Raw genomic sequence first — 25,544 nt, forward strand, 5'->3', positions numbered from 1 at the left:
AAAGAGACGAACTATGGGGCATCTGAGTATCTCAGCTGGTTAAACCTCTGACTCTTGGTTTTAGCCCAGGTTATTGGTGAGATCGAGCCCTGCATCGGGCTCCCTGCTTGCAGGGAGTCTGCCTGTGATTCTCTCTCTCTCCTTTCCTCTCTGTCCCTTCTTCCCCCCAAAACTATAAATCTACACCCCTATCTACTATTCCACACTGCCTTCAGGACTGTAATGTCTTGCATTCTCAGTGATCAAAGGAAAGATGGAGGAAATGTGAAAATTGTAAGGTCTTCACAACTGGCTCTGGGATTTCTCTTAGAGAAGGAATTCATGTTCTAAAGGAGTCCTCATAAGGCACTTGGGGAAATTTGAGAGCCAGAAGACAGTTGTCAGCAGGTCTTAAGGTAAGAAAAAAGACATGAACCACAATCCCGAGGTGCAGCATGGGCAAGCCCTGAGGAAGAGAACAGCTGAATGTGTTACGGATGATTATAGCCCAAATTACAGGGAAAAACACCAACAGATAGGATTTTTTTTTAAAGAGGGGATGGAGAATTTTTAACATTCTGTTACTTAGCCTATGAGTAATAACACTCTTCTAACAGGCTTAAAAAATATAGAAAGACAGTTTCTCTCATAACCTAAATCAAAAAGTGAGATGAGCTCTAGGTGTAGTATATTCAAAGATCCAGCTCTGTTTCTCTGCCATTATCTGGGTTCTCCCTTCTTCTATGTGTCAATTCTATTATTAGGAAGGTGTTCTCCATCCTAGCAAGATGGCTGCCTCCAGCAAACGTGGCTCGCGCTTCCTTATTCACATATGGTGAGGAAGACTGGGAAAAAATCCTGTCTTCCAACAATAGGAGAAATATTCTTCCCATCTGATTAGGCTGAATCCCCTTAATTCATAATGACCTATCCCTCTCCCCAAATAGTTCCCAGTGCTCAGGGTTTAATTATGGATTCTCAAACCATTCCCTGGAAAAGAGGATGGGTTTCCTGAGAGTGTCCTACGAGAGTGACCATCACATGGCCACGCGGTTGCAAATACAGGCATTTCACTTGAGTCACGGGAACTGCAGGGGGATAGATGATGATCTGAACAAAAATGGGATTCTCTCAGAACATAGAAGATACGCATCTCTAACTCATATGATGAAACCCTTGTGCCACTCTGGAATAAACCTGACTGAAAACAACATCTCAACAAAAAGAAACAGGGCTCGCCATGAGCATGGAGCCTCTCTCTGTTTTAGAAACTATCACACTGCAGTGTAAGTCAACAACACTGAGGTTTTACTTTACACGAGGCAATGTGACAGAACTAGGATACAAAGAAAAATTGATAGTCACTAGCAGGAGACAGCATACAAACAAACATTTTGAAACAATCTGCTAAGTGGATTAACAGTGTCATACCTGGAGTGCTATGGGAATGCTCCAGATTAAGGGAGTCAGGAAAATCTTCTAAAAGACATTATTTCATTCTTCTTTATTAATTTCATATATAGAAATTAAGGCTATGTCACACATTACACACACACACACACACACACACACACACACATCCAATAATAAAATGTTTTCCTTACATAAAGTATAGAGAGGGGGGCGCCTGGATGGCTCAGTCATTTGCTGTCTGCTTTGGGCTCAGGTCAAGATCTCTGGGCCCTGGGATCTAGTGTCTCCCATTAGGCTCTTCTCCCTCTCCCCCTGCCCTCCCTGCCACTTGTGTGGACTCACTCTCTCTCTCTCTCTCTCTCTCTCTCCTTCCCTCAAATGAATAAATTTTCAAAAAATAATATATAGATATGGCCAAATACTTTCACAATACCACAACATTGCTTGAAAGGTCAGAAGTGATATGTGCATAAAATATACACAAATATAGAGACAAACATAAAGGTAACTCAAACCCTTAGCTCCCCGAGAGAGCATGAGTATTTGCATTCATTTGCATCCCCTTATACATGTAGGAATCAAGCTTAGGCATTAGAAGTGAAACTATATGGTGAACGCAGAAGTAGAATTTTGATTTGTACAGAAGAAACATATTTGGAAAATTGCTGTGTAATTTATTTTGAAATGGGAACATATTTTATCTACAGGGTATTCATTTTCTTAATAACTGAATCTGGCATAACTTGCTGAGAAGACAGCTTGCACTTAAGGGAAGCACTCGTGGTTATAGGTAGTTGAACATTTTAGAAGGGAAATCATTTAATCTACTGAATTTAGAGCTTTAGAAGGAATACATTAATGTGTAAAAGAAAGAAGACCAAAGCATAAATGCTTTTAAATTACCTTTTCCTTCGATAAAAATTATAGTACTATGGCTTTCAAGCATACATTAAAAATTCAACAATATAGCCATTTTCTTAGAATTATTTTAAGACAGGTTTCCTCAACCACAGCACTATTGATATTTTGGACTGGATGATTTTTGTCATTGGGTCTGTCCTGGGCATTGTGCGATGTGGAGCAGCGTCCCTGGCCTCTATCTACTAGATGTCAGAACTCTTCCTGACCGTGACAATCCTAAAAATGTCTCTAAAGGTTGTCAGATACCTCCTGGGGGAAAAAATTGACCCAAGCGGAGAACCACAGTCTTAATAAATAATTTTACTATCAAACTACAATTTAATATTATGTAACGATTAAATTTCTATTATTAGTTTTGAATGTATAAATCATCATTTGTGAAAAATGAGGAAGCCACTTCCAAAGTTAAAATATTAAAGAAGTTCAAAACCTATATAAACCAGGGAAACTTCTTAAGGGTAATGAAAATCAGAGGGTCAACAGAGATAAATCAGTTCATGGTGATTCCAAAATTGATTATAACATATGTATATCACTTCTGGTCATGGACTTTTGATCTGTACACATACACACACATACACACACACACACACATACACACAAATGTGTGCGTCATCCAAGAAATGTGATAAATGATGAGGGAATAAACAGCGCAAAGTTTAGGATGTAGGGGCAATTAAAAAGTAAGAGTAAATAGAGGTTTCAAATCAAAACTTAAAAGCAGAAGAGGGAACAAGGAATCTCAGGGAGCCAAGCACTAAGTAATAACCAGGACCATCCACTCTACTTATTTTGTGTATTGGCTTAGGGACCTAGAGAACATTAAAAACATAGAAACCAATCTGGCTTGAAAATTCCTTAGAGACATTTTTTTAGTATCTTATAAGGAAATATCACTACATGGGGCCACATCTCTTCTTTTTTTTCAACTAACATCTTTTTAAATGTAAATTCAATTAGCCAACATATAGTACATCATTAGTTTTTGATGTTCAGTGATTCACTAGTTGTATATAACACCTGGTGCTCATCACATCACATGCCCTCCTTAATGCCCATCACCGAGTTAAACCCCATCCCTCAACCCAGATCCCTTTCTTCAACCCTCAGTTTATCTCTCATTGTTTGTCTCCCTCTCTAATTTCTTCCCATTCACTTTTCCCTCCCACCCTCTATGATCTGCTACACTATTTCTTATATTCCATATATGAGTGAAACCATATGATAATTGTCTTTCTCTGATTGACTTATTTCACTTAGCATAATGCCCCCTAGTTCCAGCCACATCAATGTAAATTGTAGGTATTCAACCTTTCTGATGGCTGAGTAATATTCCATTGTATATATAAACCACATCTTCTTTATCCATTCATCTGTTGAAGAACATCTAGGTTGCTTCCACAGTTTGGCTATTATGGACATTGCTGATATGAACATTGGGGTGCAGTTGCCCCTTCTTTTCACTACATCTGTATCTTTGGAGTAAATACCCAGTAGGGCAATTGCTGGGTCATAGGGTAGCTCATTTTAACTTCTTGAGGAACATCCATACTGTTTTCCAGAGAGGCTGTCCTTCTTAAGTCTAATTCAAATGTTTCTGCCATACAAATTAATGTATACATATTCCCATATGTACACCATCATCTCCTTCAACCTGCTTCCCACTTGAAATGTCAAGTACATTGCCTGCCACATAGTAGACACAAATAAATATTTTAACAAATGAGTATTCGATAAATGGCTTCTGTTTCTTCTGTCACCATAACAACCAACATTCCATAAAGAACAACTTTTAGCAAGAAAGTCCCTCTTTTAGGAATCTTTACTTTTTTTTGACATCCCATTATTAATGTTTGATACTCCCCAAAAGCAACCAAGATTCCAAAACCTTGAACTTTTCATGACTTCATAGTATCCCCAATAGCACTTTTAACACCCTGATACTCTCAAGTACCCTACAGTGTATGTTAGATAAGGAAAAATTAGTTTTGTATCTGGATAGCCAAAACCAATATTGTAGAGGGAAATAAATGTTATAAGATATGATATATAGCATTGCAAAGCACTTACCTGTGACATAAAAGCTCATACATTCATAAAAGATATTCAAATAATTAAATATGAATTCAAGTAAATTAACATAATTCAGTTTTGAGTAGCTAAGTCTCCAGACACTCCTTTGGTTAGGTTACAGAGAAATTCCACGACAGGTTTTAAATGCACTACAGCAACATATTCTTAAATTCCCTTCATACTTTAGGAATCCATGGGCTTAAATGTTAGGACTCCCAGACATTAGGTCTCTAAACAAAATAATGATTAATATTCAGAACCCAAGGATCACTTAGATCCTGAGAATGTAGCAGGCGTTTGAAGCCAGATATATCTTCAAAAGGACAAAACAAATTCATTTGCACATTCCTATAGGACACAGAGAGATCGGTAGTTTTCAACTCTACTTGCATATCATAATCACCTGTAGAGCTCAACATAGTACTGCTGTCCAGATGCCATCCTTAGAAATTCAGATTTAATTGGTCTGGGTTGGGGCCAGAGCCTCAATATTTCTTAAGAGCTTTATGGGTAATTCCAATATGCAAACCTTGAGATAGAAGTGTAATGAAAAGCCAAGTAAGCAGTATCAGAGATAAGGAATTAAATATTTTTAAAAGATATCATCTAATCATTTATTTTTTGTTAGTATAGTTCATTAGATGTATCATAGTCAGAAGCCACAAGGCAAATTTGTCAGTATATGCCAGTCTTTGCAACAGTAAAAACACAGACATGAGAATTTTGGCTGCTGCATAGGAACATGAATTACAAATATCTTCCCCTTCCTCTCACTAAACCTTTTGTTAGTACTGTCAAAATCTTAAGACATTCTTCAATATTAAGAGATATGATACTTTATTTTGAAAACCAATACAGTTCTTCTGATGAAAAGATTTCCCCTCCTCTAAAGCTGAAGGCACAAAATATGTAGAGAAGGCCTTAGCTAGAACTAGTAAAATCAGTGGTCAAGGTATTCATAATACTATAAAGAGTTGATGGCATGAAATGATCAACAGATTTCTCCAGAAAATTTAGAGTTTAAAGCAAATGAATGACTTTTATCTGAATTTGGTCATTATATCAATTGCTCTAAAAATTAACTCTATAGCTTTTGATCAATACCAATAAAGCAAAAATCTTTTTAAGTGCAATTTCATCAGAGCAACTGCACAAACTTAGAATGGGGCTAAACCAGTTGTAGGTATTTTAAAGACCAATGGTCAGGGGCAGCTGGATGGTTCAGTGGGTTAAAGCCTCTGCCTTTGGCCCAAGTCATGATCTCAGGGTCCTGGGATCAAGCCCCACATCAGGCTCTCTGCTCAGCAGGGAGCCTGCTTCCTCCTCTCTCTCTCTCTCTCTGCCTACTTGTGACCTCTGCCTGTCAAATAAATAAATAAAATATTTTTAAAAAATTAAAATAAAATAAAATAAAGACCTGTGGTCAAATGAGATTTCATATGAAATACAGCTACATGAAGCTTAACAGGTCATACAACAGTTTTCACATTCCCCGAGTCTGCAGGAAAATGAGAGAAAACTATTTTTTAAAATAAAATCAATAAAAAAGCATAAATATCAAGGACAAATGCAATGGGACACAATAGCAACAACATTTGGAGGGCTAGAAAACAATTTGAAAGAGCTCAAGACTAAGGCTGGAATGGGGGAATAAAGTCTTAGAAAGTAGAGGCACTAATTATCTTCCAGAGCAACAGCACAGAATAAAAAGGCAGTACTCCTTCCCAGTCCCAGCAGAAGAGGAGAGGGGAATCCAGAGAGACCCAAACCTGGCCACTGATGGTATACCACGCCCACGCATCCCAATGTAATTGATTCAGAGGTGGGCCTCCAAGATCTTCTTGAATAGAACTGTCAGAGAAAAAAATTATCCTTTCTTCAAGTTAGCAATCTGAAAAAACATAAACCAGTAGGGATTATGTACACTACCACATAAAGGAATCTGAATGGGGGGGCCTGGGTGGCTCAGTGGGTTGAGCCTCTGACTTCGGCTCAGGTCATGATCTCGGGGTCCTGGGATCGAGTCCCGAGTTGGGCTCTCTGCTTGGCGGGGAGTCTGTTTCCTCCTCTCTCTCTCTCTCTGCTTGCCTCTCTGCCTACTTGTGATCTCTCTGTGTCATATAAATAAAATCTTTTTAAAAATAAATAAATAAATAAAAAGGAATCTGGATGAATACAATAACCAATAGAGAAGATGTAATAAGAATTAGACAGAGGATCTCATTGAAATAGACTTTAAAGCTTCAGGAACCAGAAAGTGCTTGTTTTTATTGCACCTTGATCGTGGGAGTTGGCACATAGTAGTTCCTCAGTTAAAATTTGTGAAATAAATGAATCAAGTCTGATTTCTGCCTCTGATATCTTGAGGTTTTTTTCTTGCCCACCTCTGTAGCTTTCCAAGCAGTCATCTCTCCAAAATATTACTTTTTTACATAAAATATACACATATACATCTCTTTTTGCTGAAACTACTTGAATTAGGTTTTTGTCCTTTGCAAATACATAATTTCAGTAAATAAAATTATAACCAAAGAGGAGAGTGAAAATTTATAAAATTTTAAGCCAAAAACATAGAAGTGGTTATTCAAGTTGGACTAGGGAATAGTGGATACCCTTTTATTCCAGGATGGGAAAAACAACTGCTCCAAACCAGTGAATCAGTTCATCAAGCAATTTGTCTCAAATATGAACTTGCCTAAACTCAATCTTCATTGGTAGAAAAATATTAGGATATTGGAATGTTGGCATCCTTTCCCAGGGTTCAGTAAGATCCTACATGTCAGAGACAAGCTTTAATCCAAGCTTTGGCATCTGGGAACAGAAAGACCACTGCTAACTTAAACAACTTTTTAGAACAGATACATTTTCTGCCCATGGCCATTAAACTGTAATTACAAAAACTATCTAATGCATCCTAAAGAACTGCAACAGCTGAATTCTCTGCCTTGTATTAAAATTTGTGTTTGCAAAGTTTAGGAAGGAATAAATGCTACAGCAACTAAGACTAAAATCTAGAAAGAACCAGTAGAATGCCCTATTCAGGCTACTCTCAAACACCTCTTGTTCTGAACTCCCTACTTGGCAAAGTAACTTTTGCCTAAAGTAGCATCCAATTTGTCATTTGCAAATAGGAGATGCAGGTTTCTGAGCATTGGGGAAGCTCTGTCTTACCACTCCAGCTTGTTTCTTTATCCTGATTCAGTCAGTGGCTTAAGCCAAAGGCGTTGAGCTGAGACCCGAGAAACAGAAGGTGGAAGGCCTGTTGCTAAGAAACAGAGACTGCAAAGCAGAGGTCCAGATACCAAGTTCCTACCCTCCCAATTTCTAATTTTATTTACTGCTAATCATTTCCATCAAATGAAATTTATAGGCAACTATATGAGAGAGAGAGTGTGAAGACAGGGAGGGAGGAACAAGAGGAGGAGGAAGAAAGGAGGAGAAAAAAGGTGAAGCAAGGAAGAAGGGAAGGGAGTCGGGGCAGGGAAGACAAGATCCTTAGGGAACAACCCCAGACTTGCTAACCAGTGGTGCATAAATACTAGCTGCAGAGGCAATCCACACGGTCATGATAGAATCGTTCTCTAGAGGTAGATCATTCCGAAGCTGCTGAAGCCTCATTAATAGCATTTCAGGTATGTCTGTAAAGAACCCTGGACGATGGACTTTCCCCATGGGCAGAATAAGGACAACTAAATATCCGATCAAGAAACTCGCTCTATTGCCTGGAAAGGGAGTCAAAATGTAGATGCAACTTAACGTTCCAACTTAGCCAGATGAGAATGATAATAGCCAACATCAGTGGAAATGTCAATTATTATGTGCTGAAAGCTCACTGAATCCTCAAAACAACCTTAAGAGATTGTTCCTATCATTCTGTTGGTTTTGTGAGAAGCAAACAGGCTTACAGAAGGTAAGTTTATTGCCCGCAATTAGGAAACTTGTAGTCAGAATCTAGATACAAAGAACCTGACTTCAGGCCCAGAGATTGTAACTACTCCCCTCTAATGAGTACATAGTAGTAGTTTTGGACCCTTGACAACTTTTATGTTGTATCCCATTCTCCCCTTATTTTGCCCCTTAGAAGACATTTGGCAATGTGTAGAGACATTTTTGAATGTCACAGGTTTGGGTGGGTTGGTGCTATTGACAACTAGTGGGTAGAGGCCAGGAATGTTGCTAAGTACGCTACGATGAACAGAACTGCCCTCCAAAAAAATTATTCGACCCAATATGTCAACAGTGGCACTGCTGAGAAACCTTCCCTGATCTGGATGGAAATCCTTTTCTGTTTCTTCATTGTATGTCATGAGAAGCCCAGGTGGTCAAATGTACCACTCACTACAAAAGTTGCTGGTTCTTGAGAGCCCACATCTGGGCTTGAATTAGACGATATCTCATCGTCCAGAGATTCTAGATTTGGGGCAGGTCAGTCACCCATGACTGTCACCCCTCCATGTGGAGAAGAATAAGAGAGTTTCTGATTATATATGAAATAATTGGATGTAATACAGGAGTTCTCTAAAAATTACAAATGTAGAAAAACAGATGTAGGTACTGTGCATTCACAGAATCTAGCCTTGTAGGTATTTATTATTCTTGCTACCTATAACCATTCCCCTCCCCTTACTGTCTAGAACTGTGTTTTAAATGAATTGTCAGTTAGAGTGGCCTACTCTTCTAGCCCAAGATGTGAACACACGATCCACACATACTTGTACCTCATTTTCCTGACACTGAGATTATTCTAGAGATGGTTATATGCCCATACCAGTTCAGTAATAAATCATTATTTTTCCAAATAAATATTTTGAAGACAACTTCTCTTTCCTCTCTAATCTTTAACCTGGAGAAATATTTTCATATAGAAAAACCTAAAATACTGAAACGTCCACCCAAAGAAAGGTAGAAATAAGGTTCTAAGAGGAAAGATCCTGGCAACATTGTATCTCCAGGTCCAGAGTGTAAGAGCTGCAGGATAGCCCTTTTTTCTTTTGTGATTACATCATTTTCATTCCAATCATTCTTTCCTTAAGTTGAATTTCTGCCCACTAATACTCAAAGAATATTGATTAATACAACAGCCCATGGGTATGGCTTTTCACAGGTCACTAATTCAACCATTTTGAAGTTGATTTTATTTTTCAAGTATTTTCCAGGTATAAAAGGTATATAATTTTCCTGGAGTTTTGCCTTAGCTTTGAGCATCATCAGGCAAAATTAGCACAGCACTTAAAAGAAACCGAGACTATATTCATACATTCTAGATTTTACCATGCCATGTACCTTACAAATTCTAGTCTTTCTAGAAACTCTGAAGCTACACTCAGTCTCCTACAACTGTATCTGAAATCACAGAACAAAGTTCACCAAGGTAAAAACATCATGGCACTGATCAACTACCACTTCCAAGAGGGACCTATGCACAGAAAAAATAAAAAAATAAAAAAATAATAGAATAAAGTAAAATAAAATAAATAATAAAATTAAGCTAAAACGGAGCATCTCCTCCAAGACCACATCCTCCTATGTTTTTATTTCCTGGAAAACCACCAGCAAAAGGAGAAGTAGTAGAAACTCTTCTCTGATCTGAAAAATTATATTTCCATGTAGTCCCAATCTAGTGTTTATTTCAGAAACTATTTCAGAGAGCCTTGCAAAAGGACCACAGCTCAGAATTTAATCAATAGGTAAGATAGGGGAAGGAGATCATACTAACTTCAGATGAAAGGATTTATATATGTCAGGAAAATATGAGATTTCATGTTCAGCTAACATCACCTCACTCTTCAAAAAAATTGCAAAAAATCAACTCACATGTTTGAGTGTCAAATATCAATCTTCTGCTACTTAAAATTTGCTTGGAAATGGCAAGAAAAAAAGTACCTAGATAGTCCTACATATTTTGTATGTGTGGGCAAGAGAAAGAAACAAAAGGGAATCTTTTACAAGTAAGTAATTTGGGAAGAAATCAAAAAAATATGTGCACTTTAGATCTTGATGGACTGGAGACTGGAGAGTAAGAAACAATGATGAATAAGGCTAGTAGAAGACAGAAAGGAACACGAGAAGAAGTAAAAGAGAACTAACAAATTAAATGTGTAAATAGACATATATATATATATATACACAAATAAATATGCATATATATACTTATATATATAAAGAGGGGCACCTGGTGGCTCAGTGGGTTAAAGCTTCTGCCTTTGGCTCAGGTCATGATCCCAGAGTCCTGGGATCAAGCCCCACATCATCGGGCTCTCTGCTCAGCGGGGAGCCTGCTTCCTCCTCTCTGCCTGCTTCTCTGCCTACTTGTGATCTCTGTCTGTCAAATAAATAAATAAAATTTTTTAAAAAAAAGAAAGAAAGGCTTATTTTTATCCCATATATAACAACCCCATGCCTGCTGCTTTTGTCACACATTGTGTGACAAAACACATACACTTTTATAAAAATATAAAACTTGTATGTAAACCAAGCAATTTTAAATTGGAAATAATCTGACAATTTGAACTAGTCTAAGAACAATAAATAATAATCTACAACATTTAAAGATAAAATAATTCAGTAAAACATACCTGGAAGAAAACTGCAAAATAAAATCAGATATGCATGAACATTGCCATTTCTTCCTAATGTGTCCAACAAATTCAAGTTGTATCATCTACATAACTCATCCTTAAGTACTGATTTTACTACTCTTAGTAGAACATTGGCAGGCATCTCTATCAGACATGGCTTTAGAGCTCAATATAATCTGGATTGTTCAAAACATATTTATTTCATCCTTTTATTTTAAATCAATGATCAATGTCCTGTGAGTAATAAAAGAGCCAAGTGGCCCAATAAATCTGTTAGAATACAAAGCTTAAACCCCTGTAGCCATAATTTTTTTTATTAATTCAAAAATAAAAGTAGAGATCACAGTGAAAAGTGTAAATACTATGCCAAACACATTATACAATGCTTATAATTTTGCTGAGTAGCTCACATTAAAATGAGTATTTACTATTAGATTATATAACATATTAATTTTTGTTTAACAAATGTAGCTAAATAGCTAGGAGAATAAAACTCATTGCCACTCCATTCTTCTCCTTGGAATCAGCCCCACTCAAGTGAAGTGCAAACAAACTATGAGATGAAGCCTGTTGAACCAAACACTTATTTTGGTCAAGGGTGATTTTCCAGCTTGTTCATTGTTGTTATTTGGGAGATACTGTGAAGAAATTGGACTATCACAAAATCTGTAGGCCATTTTCAAGAGGATTTATATGGCATCCCAAATTTGAAAGGTTGGAACATACTGTAGCTACACTGAACTACTTGAAAACCCTTCTATCGCTATTCTGCAAATGCTAGATTAGGATAGATAGCATAATTCTAAAACTAGTCTTTAAGGTGAAAAATGGGTAGATAAAATAATTACCAGATAACAACTGCCAAAAGTATATAGTTCACATTTCTTACAATTTCAACATTCCTCCATGTTGGGAAAACAACTGTGGCCCCGTCCCCCAACCCCCTGTCCCAAACTCACATGTTGCAGCCTTAACTCCTAATGTGACTGTATTTGGAGGTAGGGCCTTTAAGCAAGTAATTAAAATTAAATGAGGTCACAGGATAGGGTAATAATCCAACAGGGCTGATATTTCTATAGGAAGATAAACAGACATCAGAAACTTCTCTCCCTTGAGAAGGCAGCCATCTGCAAACCAAAAAGTGAGCTTCACCAGAAACAACCCTGACAGCAATCTAATCTTGGCCTTTTTGCCTCCAGAACTGCAAGAAAACAAATTTCTATTGTTTAAGCCATCCAGTCTGCGCTATTTTGTTACGGCAAACTAAACAGACTAGCACATCTGCAACCTTCCGCTTCTGGCTTATTCAATCATCACTTGTGCACATGTTGCCATTCATTATCTTTATGCATGTATCAGTTTGTTCACTCAAGAAACATTTACTGGTTATCTACCATATCCTAGAAATTGTCTTGATTCCAACGTCTTTATTCTTTGTATTAGTCAGGGTTCTCCAGAGAAATAGAATTATATACATATATATATATATATATATATATATACACACATACACACACAGACACACACACACACACACATACACATACATATATATATTTATATATACAGAGCGAGAGAGAGAGAGAGATTTATTGTAGGAATCTGCTCACACAATTATGCATGCTGAGAAGTCCAATAATCTGCCATCTGCAACCAGGAAAGCCAGTGGTATAATTCAGTCTGAGGCCAAAGGCCCAAGAACCAAAAGCAAGAAAAGATGGATGTCCCAGTTCAAGAAGAGAGATGGAACATTTACCCTTTTTTCACTTTTTTTTTTTTTTTCCCATTCAGGTTGTTAAAGGATTACATGGTGCCCACCCACACTGGTGAAGGCAGATCTCTATCTACTGAATTAAATACTCATTTCTTTCTGAAATACCCTCCCAGACATACCCAGAAATAATATCTTAACAGCTCTCTGGCATCCATCAACCCAGTCAAGGTGACACATAAAGTTAACCATCACATTCTACAAAGACTGTGAAATCAGATGTTCTTTCTCCTAGAGCAGAGACACTGGAACTAGCCCATCTCCTTCTCCCTGTTCTCCTCTCTTCAGAACCAACAAATTAGAAAGCTAAGCAATATCTACATGGTAGCCAAAGCAGGTCAAAGGATGAACTTTGACCAAGGTTCTCTGTTAAGAGAGAGAACCTCTGTTAACTTGGTTCTCTCTTGGTCCTCTGTTACGAAGGAGAAAGAAAGAAAATCACATTTATGCAAATACTATGCTAGATTTTTTTTTTTTTTTGTATTTTACTTAGCAATATTGGGGGGGGGATCTTCAAAAATTGTATTCCTTTTAGAGTATTCTAGAAGATTATAATTCAAAATATCAGTAACTTGAAAAACAAGTTTCAAATTAAGAACTTTTACTTCAAAAGGTAGGCTTATAACCATCTCAGCAATAATGATTTCTTCCTCCATAATATCCCTACAAAGACTGTCATGCATCTTGATATTCCATTTTACTCAGCTGTAATTTGACTTTTCCAGTACCGCATGCAAAAACTGAGAGACTAACACAATGCAGTAGTCCAAGCTGGATAAAATGGACAGGTATAGCTCAATAGAATAGTGGCTCAAGGTAACCACATACAGCATTTAAATGCTTCTATCATCTACAGACAGAAAGTGGTTAGAGCTTTTTAGTAGACTTCTTCAATTTTAACTTCCATGTATCTGCCATTTTCTCCTCAGTTAGTAGATGATATACAGCACTGTGGTTTTCTGTTTTTTGGGGTTTTTTTTGTTTTTTGTTTTTTGTTTTTTTAAAGAGAGGGGAGAGAGAGAAAGAGAAAGAGGAGGAACAGAGGGAGAGGGAGGGAGAGAATCCTAAGCAGGCTCCATACCCAGCAGAGAGCCTGACACAGGGCTCAATCTCACAATCCTCAGATTGTGACCTGAAGGAAAATAAGAATCAGCAGCTTAATCCACTGAGCTACCCAGGCACGCCATAGTGGTAATCTTAAAATCTGTTATTTTTGGTTTTCAATGCTTAGTTTTCTAAGCATTTGGGAATGCTTTATCCCATGGAGATACAACCATGATTTTAAAATATGTAGTAAAAAAAAGTAAAATTTAAAAAAATTCAAATATATAGTAAATAGAAATTTTTCATCTACATTACACATAGCAACTTGAATAGGTTACATGTGGGACACATCCTTAGTTCATAAGATAATACTTATAATAAGAAACAGAAGCAGGAATATGTTAACATGTTCTCTGTATATATCTGTCAACAAGTTTAATTCGAACTCCTAAAATACTCATCCCAGGGCATAAATGCCAAGCAACATTTTAGGTTTTGCCAAATTTCCATAGCTCTTTCAAAATTTCACAACAAGCTCTGAATTCTACTAAGAGATATTTCCCTTCCTCTTAATTTGTTTGGGTTACAAAGGAAATGACATTTTCCAACATATTTCTAACTTAAATTTGTGTTTTCTGCTATGCAAACATAATTTCTCATCTTAGAGAAACTCAGCATTTCTGACTCCAAACAGCCTCTTAGAAGCAGTGGCTGTTCATGAAGTCTTTGGGGATGATGTGCCTGGCTCGAAGGGCAAAACAAAAACAAATCCAAGCGAGGATAGTACAACTCAAGTGATACGTTAGGCCCTTAAGTAACTGACTTCATTTACAACTTCTTGTTTTTTTAATTTGCCAATGAAGGGATTGGACTGGTAGAGAGAGACTGTAATGCATCTGGTTTTTGTGGGGTCGTTGTTTTTTGGTTTTTTTTTTTTTTCATTTTATTTCTTTTTAGTGTCCCAGAATTCATCATTTATGCACCATATCCAGTGCTCCATGTAATACATGCCCTCCTTAATACCCACCACCAGGCTCACCCAACCCCCTCCTCCAAAACCCTCAGATTATCTCTCAGAGTCCACAGTCTCTCATACTTCGTCACCCCCTCCAATTTCCCCTAACTCACTTCTCCTCTCCATTTCCCCGTGTCCTTCAGGTTATTCCTTATGCTCCACAAGTAAGTGAAACCATATGATACTTGACTCTCTCTGCTTGACTTATTTCACTCAACGTAATCTTTTCCAGTCCCATCCATGTTGATACAAAAGCTGGGTACTCATCCTTTCTGATGGAGGCATAATACTCCATAGTAAATATGGACCATATCTTCTTTATCCATTCTTCCATTGAAGGGTATCTTGGTTCTTTCCACAGTTTGATGACTGTGGCCAAACTGCTATGTGGCTGCTATGAACATTGGAGTACAGATGGCCTTTCTTTTCACTACATCTGTATCTTTGGGGCAAATACCCAGGAGTGCAATTGCAGGATCATAGGGAAGCTCTATTTTTAATTTCTTAAGGAATCTCCACACTGTTTTCCAAAGAGGCTGCACCAACTTGCATTCCCACCAACCGTGTAAGAAAGTTCCCCTTTCTCCACATCCTCTCCAACATTTGTTGTTTCCTGTGGTGTTAATTTTGGCTATTCTAACTGGTGTAAGGTGGTATCTCATTGCAGTTTTGATGTGAATCTCCCTGATGGCTAGTGATGATGAACATTTTTTTCATGTGTCTGTTAGCCATTTGTATGTCTTCTTTGGAGAAGTGTCTGTTCATGTTTTCTGCCCATTTTTTGACATGATTATCTACTTTGTGTGTATTGAGTTTCAGGAGTTCTTTATAGATCTTGGATATCAGTCCTTTGTCTGTAGTGTCATTTACGAGTATCTTCTCCCATTTCCATTTCATGGGTTGCCTTTATGTTTTGTTGACTGTTTCCTTTGCTGTGCAAAAGCTTTTCATCTTGATGAAGTCCCAAAAGTTCATTTTCACTTTTGTTTCCCTTGCCTTTGGAGACATGTCTTGAAAGTTGCTGTGGCTGATGTCAAAAAGGTTACTGCCTATGTTCCGCTCTAGGATTTTGATGGATTCCTGCCTCACATTGAGGTCTTTTATCCCTTTTGAGTTTATCTTTGTGTATGGTGTAAGAAAATGGTTGTGTTTCATTTTTCTACACATAGCTGTCCAATTTTCCCAGCACCATTTGTTGAAGAGACTGATTTTTTTCCACTGTATATTTTTTCCTGCTTTGTCGAAGATTGTTTGACCATAGAATTGAGGGTCCATATCTGGGCTCTCTAGTCTGTTCCACTGGTCTATGTATCTGTTTTTGTGTCAGTACCATGCTGTCTTGGTGATCACAGGTTTTTAGTAAAGCTTGAAATCAGGCAACATGATGCCCCCAGTTTTGTTTTTCTTTTTAAATATTTCCTTAGCAATTCAGTGTCTTTTCTGGTTCCATACAAATTTTAGGATTATTTATTCCAGCATCTGTTTTTATAAGCATGTGTGTGTTATTTTTTTTTAAATCTCCCAATAGTTTGTCCTCTTACTGATCTAAGAGATGGGTAAGTAAAGGACCATAAGAGATGAAGAGGAGAGAAAGCAGCAGTACAATTTTGGGGAAGGTTCAGGTGCATAATAGTTTCTCAAAAATGCTTTACTGTTTATCCATTCTGTTTTTTGTCTTAAATGGTAATTTATTAGTCAGATATGGCTGCCACATGAAATACCACAGACTAGGTGGCTTAAACACAGCAGTGTATTTCTCACAGTTCTAGAGGCTAAGAACAAGGTCTGGCAGGACCAGTTTATCATGAGGATTCCCCTCCTACTGTACAGAAGGCCACTTTCTTACTGTGCCCTCACAAGGTGAAGAGAGAGCTCTCTAGTGTTGCTTCTTATGACCTCATTTAACTTTAATTACCTCCCTAAAGACTCCGTTTCCAAATACAGTCACATGGAAAGTTGGGACTTCAACATATGGATTTGAGGAGTGGGAGGCACAATTAGGGTTCGTCCATTAACAGCGGTACTGTACCCACCAGAGCAAAGGCTTTCTGCACACTAGATTTGATAGGACTTAACTAGCAGCTGGGAAGTTGGCCAGTAGACCATTGTTTGTTTTTGTTTTTGTTTTTTTAAGACTTTGAGAGAGGTAGAGAGAGAGAGAGCACAAGTAGGCAGAGCAGCAGGCAGAGGGAGAGGGAGAAGCAGGCTTCCTGCTGAGCAGGGAGCCCAATGCAAGGCTCTATCCCAGGACCCTGAGATCATGACCTGAGCTGAAGACAGGCACTTAACTGACAGCCACCCAGGCACCCCCAGACCATTGCTGAACCTGGATGCTCTTGTGCCTTCTAAGTCAAAAGGAAGCACAGCCTACTTGTTTGTACCTAGGATTATGGGAATGTTCCCACCCTGCTTTGTGGAGATAGCAAAACTCTGCTACACAGTCTCCAGAAAATCCTTTTATATAAAAACCAATAAACACATGATGCATGTTGAACATTTCAGTATATTAATTCTCTCAGGCCATTCATGTTCCAGGGTGTATTATCTTAAACATGGGTTCCAAAAAAAAAAAAAATACTTACAGAAGAACCAAATAAAATAAATATTTTCTGAGTCCCTATTATGTGAAACCATTACTAGCCATTATAAGAGGGTTCTTCCACAAGATCTATATGGTTATTTGCAACAGTTCGTAATAGTGATAAATACCACATAACCAAAGCTCTGTGCAATGACGACATTGTTGCACATGAGGCTCTTCCACTGTGCCCTTTATGATTACAAATGTAAAATGAAAGGACCTTGTTCTAAAGAAGGAAATGGATCAGCCAGCACTATACACTACATACAGAAGAAATACAAGTTCTCCTAAACATCTGCTTAAAATTTCAATAATTTCACTTTTCTGTTTCTCCTGTTCCTAATGAAAAGGCAAAAGGCTAAGGAAAACATTTGCTACTACATAACATTCCCCAAAGCCAGCTCCACGAGAAGCAAAATTTAGCTGCTCTTTATCTGAGTTCAAGAGAAGTTTCTCTAAAGAACATGTGTTTCTTAAATCCTGGATCTACCATCAGCTAATAATATGAACATGGGCTGGTCATCTTGCAGTTCTGTCATATATAAAGCCGGGGCTTTGCATGAGAAAATACCAACAATCTCTTTCAGTGGAGCAATGCTGCAATCTCGTTGTAAAAATTCCTTTTTAGCCCATGTAAAATGCAGTGGCATTAGTTTGTAGAATTTTCTACCCTACATTGTGGCCAAAACCTTCGCAACAATGTGTCAAAAGTTTATTACATGCTTGTAACTGTTTAATTGTTTCTCCTAAGAGAGAAAATAGAAAGACTCTATGGTAAGAGTTGACATTATTTTCCTCTCAGGCTGTATGTGAATAAGAATTAAGTTATTCAGAATCCCAGGTTCTCAATGTGCTGACATATCTCAAGGGAGAGCCTGGACATTTTAATTGCTTCTGTTACACAAAGCCTGCTTAACTTGTATTGTAAGAAAGTGCTAGAGTGGTTTTACCCAAATGTTTTCGAGGCCCCAGGTTTTCCCTATACAAGTACTGGTAAAAGCTTAAGCTCTAAGACTGGGTTTCTGTCAAAGATCATATTTTCTCTCTTGTATATAGCCAGCTCAAACAATGAGCTTTTGCAAATGTTTATTTGTCCCTTTTTGAAAACCCCTCAAAACATGGGAATTTGGTAGTATAGTAAAAACGTATTCTGCACACAAAAAAATGTTTTCCCCTAAAGTCGCCAGATTTCTCCTATGCCACATTTTTCAACCTTATTATTCTCAATATTTGCTTTTCACTTTCTGAATATTTCCTCTGGTAAGATGTGGCATTTTGTCCTTGAGAAGTGAGTGCAAGTTACTATATTTTCCTTCTCAGCCATCTCATGAGACAGGCAGTGAAATGCCAAGAATAATGTAAACTATACAGGAAAATACCATGACGTACTACACCTAGAAATATCTCAGCTTAATAGGTGTTGTGCCATTAAAGGTGAATTTTATGGAGGTAAGGAGATGTAAATCTGTCATGTAGACAAAGATTTACAATAATACCCACTTCAGTGGATGATTTTCATCACAGTTAGGACCGTCAGGCAACTTGCGTGTTTTTGAGTCTCTTAAGTTATGAAGGCCTCCTCGTATTAATCCAAGGTTGGTATCTTGACCTTCCTAGGGTTGATGCTGATAATATAGCTTGCCACTCTTCCCTTCCATTATCACTGATGTTATTTCAGTTGGTTGGGTGGGGTTTTAGTTAAATAAAATTTATTTAAAACACTGGTTAGAACTTAATTTAATGGTTATTTTCTGCAAACAATGCACTTTCTATTGTTGCTCAAGTATTCACATAACTTATTCTTGTAATTCTTTGTAAGTCATATCTGGAGATAGACTTCATTTTCAAAAGATACACATAGTAAATTACCATAAGAAAATACTTGCTTTTGCACCTTTATACACTGATTTCACAGTTGTATTAAAAAATTGAATGATAATTTTGTTAGCTATTAATATGAGGTCACTGGAAGGTAAAACATCTTATTAAGTATTCTACTTACAGATTTGGGGGATACCATTGTATTAGGAAAAGAACAACAATGAAAAACATGCTCTGGTCTTATTCTTATATATTCTTATTCTATATATATTCTTATATATAAAGTAAAATATATATATAAATAATAGAAAAAGTATAAAAGTCTTTTAACCTCTTTTGGTTACAAATTTGAATATTTAACTAAATATGCAATGTAAATTTAGGACTTTTTAAAAGGTTTTTTGAGAGAGAGGTTGGGGGTTGGAGCAGAGAAAGAGGAGAGGAAGAGAGAAAATCATAGGCAGATTCCATGCCCAGCACCGAGTCCTACAAGGGGCTCAATCTCACAACCCTGAGATCATGACCTGAGCTGAAATTAAGAGTTGGACACATCGCTAACTGAGCTGCCTAGGTGCCGCAACATATGACTACTTTTTACACCATACTCTACTCTTCTCTATGTATCTGGATACTACAAAAGATAGAAGAAAATTGTATAGGATGCGATTATACATTTTATTTCTATATTTATTAAATACATATTAAAATATTTTTAAGTGGGATTTCCAAGCCATTGTCTAACTTGGAGTCCTATCTTTCTGAGTTTACAGAAGTTACTCATTAGATGATAGACAAAAGTTTAAGGTAAAAACTACATGGATGCCTTCAGTTTGCATATAAGTATTGTAGAATATATTTAAGGAGAAATGATATAGCAAACTGACAGCTTTAGCCACAGCTACTGTCATCCGGATGAGATGCTGACTGTAGGGCATAAGCATTACATCTGCGTTCTGAAGATTGTTGGTTGACTGGTATTCTGCCAAGGGTAAGAACACAAGTGACTTTCTTCCTAGCAAAAAGCCAAAGATGGGAGCCTGGAGGAAACTGAAGTAAAGCCAAAAATGAAGTAAAGTCAAAATTCTGCAAGGAAGAATGTCCTCAGATTATTTTCATTTCCCCTCCATTACAGCCACCATGCCTTCTATAAGTGTGGTCCAGTTTCCTCGTAAATAAGGGAAGGGAGCAAACTAAAAGCCCACACTGGAGAACAACCATGAGTCCTAAAAAAAAAAAAAAAAAAAAGGGAGAATGATGTAGAAAGACCATTGGAGGTTCAGTGAGGTTTTGAGCAAGGAAAGAGCTGCAGAAGAGTGTGAACCAGAAAACCACCTCCCTCTTCAGCCAGGATACAAGGCATGGGAAAGAAGAGCATCAGCCCCTATTCCAGTCACTCCCACATGCCTTAGTTTTGTTTTAAAAACTAAAAATATTATTTATAAGACATGATATGATGGGGAGATAAATCATACTCTCTTATCAAGATACTAGATCAACATTTTCAAGAGAGGAAAGTTGGTTGAAATTTCCCAGATATTAATATATGTAATACCATGGATGAAATCAGTTGTGATATTCACACAGACTGTTCTGGTGGCTGCAGGACAGTCAGCATAAGAGATACAGTATTTTCAAGAACTTGGTCATGTGTTTTAAAATATTTAAGATATTTAATTTTTAATTATTGAGTTTTATTAAGCCTAATTATGAGTTTATTCCTAGATAACAAATGATACATGGTTACGGCAGAAGACATGCAATGAGTATCTTCAACTTCAGGTTTCACTCATTCAGTCCGACCCAGGGAGAAAAACATGCTGTTCACACTTAGCATGTAGGTTTAGGCAAGAGCATTTCTAGGCACTTGGGGATTTGGTAATGAGTATTTTGGTCCTCATGCCTGCCACACATAAATTGTTTTGAGAGACTTAAGATGAACAGTAATGAGCAGGTCTGATATGACAGATTCTGTGTATTAAATTAGTGACCCTGATCATTTAGACTTATATGAAAAACCAACTTACTCTTATGTACAATACATAGTTTCCATTTTAAGCACTAATAATTTAAATTTCTACATATTTAATAAATAAAAAGAATAAATATTCATGATACAAATATGTAGAAATTGTCTTTCACATTAAAATAGAAAGAAAAGTAGTATAAGAGGACATAGATATGTTTTAAATCTATTGTCCCAGGAGAAGCACCAAGAGAAAAGGATTTCATATTTAAATGGGAGTACAAAATGAAGCTTATTATATCTTATTTTAGAGATTCACAATACTATATTTGCATTTCAAAGTTTTGGAAAAATTATTCTGTAAAGAAACCTGCTTCACCAAGTGTAACCCACACAATTGTCAGTTCATTTAATCATAATACTGTTCTTTAAAAATCTTTTATCAAGACATTTTGAAATGCTACATTAATTATGTCATTTAAAAAGTGTATATTGATATGGGCCTTGACAGAATGCTTAATAGAGAAAATACTTGTAGGTAGTTTAAGTATATAATACACAATCCTAAATATCTATTAAAACTATTGAAATTGAGTGGAAATATTTCTCTTTTGACTTAGGATGCTCATGAAAATGCTTACTTCATTTCTGTATATTCCCAAGATCATATTGGTAAAGCAAAAAATTCATAGACATTGACAAACCAAAAAATGGGAAAAAGGACTACATTGCCTAAACCTTTTCTTGATCATTTTTCTTTCAAACCATCAACTAATATCTAGAGCAAAAAATAACACCACATAATTATCAAGGCAACCAGAGTATTTTGCTTATTGCCAATAATGCCAATTCATTTATAAGAAGTGGAAACCCTCTAATCATTCTTATTTCTCTCACTCCAACAGATCCACAGCCCATTTATATATTGAGTCTTCTATTCAACACTCAGAAATTATAATACTATAATGAAATTTAATTTTGAATTTGATCTTAATCAAAACAGTTCACTCAAAGTTTAAATAATTTAGTTATTAGCAGAATCCTTAAAGCTTGACTGTAAGGAAGCTGTGGCTTATCTCCAGAGCACTTGTGCAACATACATAATTTTATGTGTGTGTGTATGTGTATACACATATATATCACATATGAACATTTTTATTACGTGGGGGTTTATAAATTTAAAAGCATTGGACTTTTGGGGGGCCTAATAGGTTACACTGATATTCCATATTTCAGTTCAGAAGCAAGCGAGAGACAGACATAGGAGTCAGGGAGATGGACATTCCCAACCAACTACTGACAAAGTTGTGTGGAAAATGTGGAGATTAGGAGCTGCAGGATGATCGGGGGACCAGGTTTGAGGTGGTGCAAAATGGAGCTGCTGAACTTGAGTCTACTTCAAGAAGGAGTGACCAGAAAAACTCCATTGAGCAATAAAGAGAAAAGATAAGTAACTTACCAATATTTGTCAGGGCTCTGGATGGAAAAGATTGATGATGATGATGATGATGATGATGATGATGGAGATGATAATAACCACAAAAACACTACTAATAAAACCCCCACTGGATATTTGCCCTCATAAATCTATTCTTACCCTGGGGTTCACCAGCACCACAGTTGGGAAAACATCAAATTGAAAAATTTAAATGGTCCCAGATCCTTCACATACCTTGATGACCAGCAGAAGTAAACGCAAATCCTCTGAAAATGTAACTTCAATCCAGGCTCCAAATTCCTACAAATTAATATAGTTCACAATCACAATCAAAACTTACCAAATAAACAGGGAAAGAATCTACTATGAACGAAAGTCAGTTGGAACAATATAAAACAGCTTTAGATTCCTCCGTGACTTCAGAAGATGTAAATACAAGACATAGAATATAAAATAAATACCGATGAAGGCTTTAAAGGAAATTAACCCCCTCTTTGATTTCTCAGTTCCACTATATCCAACTCTTTTGCCTAATAAAATTCATCACAGGATAGACGTGAAGATCTAGGGATTAGCAAACAATAGCCATAGGCCAAATCTGGCTGTGCCAATTCATTTACATATTGTCTATGACTGCACATGACAGATTTGAATAGTCATAACCAAAAATACATGGCGCTCAAAACCTAAAATACTATTATCTGGCTCTTCACAGAAAAAAAATTGTCAAAGCCTGGACTATACAAACACGTAAAGAAATCAAATAACAAAAATGCCAATAACACAGAGATCCCTATATTTGGGTAGGTTTTTTGTCACAAAATGGTGGTTTTATTAAAGCCCAGGGACAGGACTCATGGGCAGAAGGAGCTGCCAGATCCCCACATTATAAACTCCTCCCTGGGATCACATACCAGTAGGAAAATTATAGTTCAAACTGTAGAGTACCAAAGAAAGTAAAGACTCCTAAAGTGCCCTAGAATTTCTTTTGGGTAAAGCAAATATATTCTCTAAATCTGTGGTTGCTTTCATTGATTGTTGTTGTCATAAAGTAGTGAATTATATTTTTTGAAAGATTTTTTTATTTGAGAGAGAGAGACCATGAGCTAGGAGGGTGGGAGGGGCAGAGGAAGAGGCAGACCCCTCCCCACCCCCCTAGCAGGGAGCCTGATGAGGGGCTCCATCCCAGAACACCGGGATCATGACCTGAGCTGAAGACAGATGCTTCACCGAATGAGCCCCCTAAGAACCCCAAAAGTGAATTATAATTTAAAGAATTTTTTTAATGTAGAAAAATATGTTGTTTTTGTTTTTAAATTACCCATGTATTTACAGTTTCTGGCACTCTTCATTCTTTTTTATAAATCTGAGTATCCATCTGGCATCACTTTCTCCTGCTTGAGGAATTTCCCTTAACGTTTCTTTTTTTTTTTTTTAAGATTTTTATTTATTTATTTGACAGACAGAGATCACAAATAGGCAGAAAAGCAGGCAGAGAGAGAGGAGGAAGCAAGCTCCCTGCTGAGCAGAGAGCTCGATGTGGGGCTCGATTCCAGGACCCTGAGATCATGACCTGAGCTGAAGGCAGAGGCTTTAACCCACTGAGCCACCCAGGTGCCCCTCCCTTAACATTTCTTATTCAAGTCTTCTGGAAATAAATCTCTAAACTTCCACTGGTCTGAAAATATTTTTATTTTCCCTTCATTTATTAAGGATATTTTCAGTGGATAGAAATGTCCAGGTAAATAATGTGTTGTTTTGTTCTATTTAACCAGCACTTTTAAAATGTTATTCCACTGCTTTTCTGGCTTGACTGTTTCTGATTCTTATCTTTATTCTGGGTTTTGCTATCATTCTGTAAAGAATGTTAAACTTTGTGCAGGGGGGATAGCTAAATAATTTGTGGGTCAGCTTTATCCTTTTGAGTCTTGTCTTTGATCTTTTGTCGGAACCAGTCAGGTATATTCTTTAGCAAAGCTGGACTCTTCTAGGATCTTCATTAATCACCTCAGATGTTCTTAGGTGTCTCCAACCTGGCTGGTCAGAGCGTAAGCATATTTCTGCCTGTGTACATTCTGGAAATTATTCAAATTTCAACCATCCAAGAACTTTTGATTGGCCCCATCTACTCTCACTTATGCATGCCCAGATTGGTATTGTGCAGCAGTTTCAAAGAGAATCTTCTCTACATTCCTCTCCAGTGTTCGGCACTGCACGTGCTAACCACTGAGTTTTCCTGAACTCCAATCTCTGTCTTCTTAGCTTAGCAGGACCACGATTTACTTCTCAGGTTCCAATACCCCTTCCTCCCTCACAAATAGATATTTTGGGTACTTTGCAGAAAAGCATCTAGGCAAAAAAGACAATCACAGGGCTTATCTTGCTTATTCTCCTTTTTTTCATCACAGTACTGGGATGCCTTTTGTCCAGTATCTGAAAACATCAGTTTTGCATATTTTGTCTGTTTTTCTAGTTGTTTATAGAGAAGGGAAGTGTTGTATAGTTACTCAAATTTGGCTAGAAATAGAAGTGAGCAGGTTGTTTTAATCATGATGATGGGCCTCCATATTCCAGCCGGTCCTCATTATTGAATCCTCCTCAAATCTCTTAGAATTCCTGGCATATGGCTGCCAAGAGTGATCAAGCCATCACACCTATTGTTGACATTGGATATTTTAATTTCCAAGTACTTGGGGGGGGGGGTTCCTGATAATTTTACTCATTTCTAATTTAATCCCATCACACTCAGAGAACTTTCTCTATTTGATTTTCTTCATTTTAAATATACTTAGACGCGGGTAACATTCTCCCTTTCAATTCATGGTAGTATTTCTTGTAGGATACCTGAAAAAACCCAAAGTGGTAAATAAAGCCTACAATTTGTAAGCCAAACTGTAGCTCCAGCTAGCTTCTAGTAAGTTGATGTGACAGAATTTTGTTTTAAAGC

The sequence above is a fragment of the Mustela nigripes genome, chromosome 2 (assembly GCF_022355385.1).
Source record: "Mustela nigripes isolate SB6536 chromosome 2, MUSNIG.SB6536, whole genome shotgun sequence".
Classification (NCBI taxonomy): domain Eukaryota; kingdom Metazoa; phylum Chordata; class Mammalia; order Carnivora; family Mustelidae; genus Mustela; species Mustela nigripes.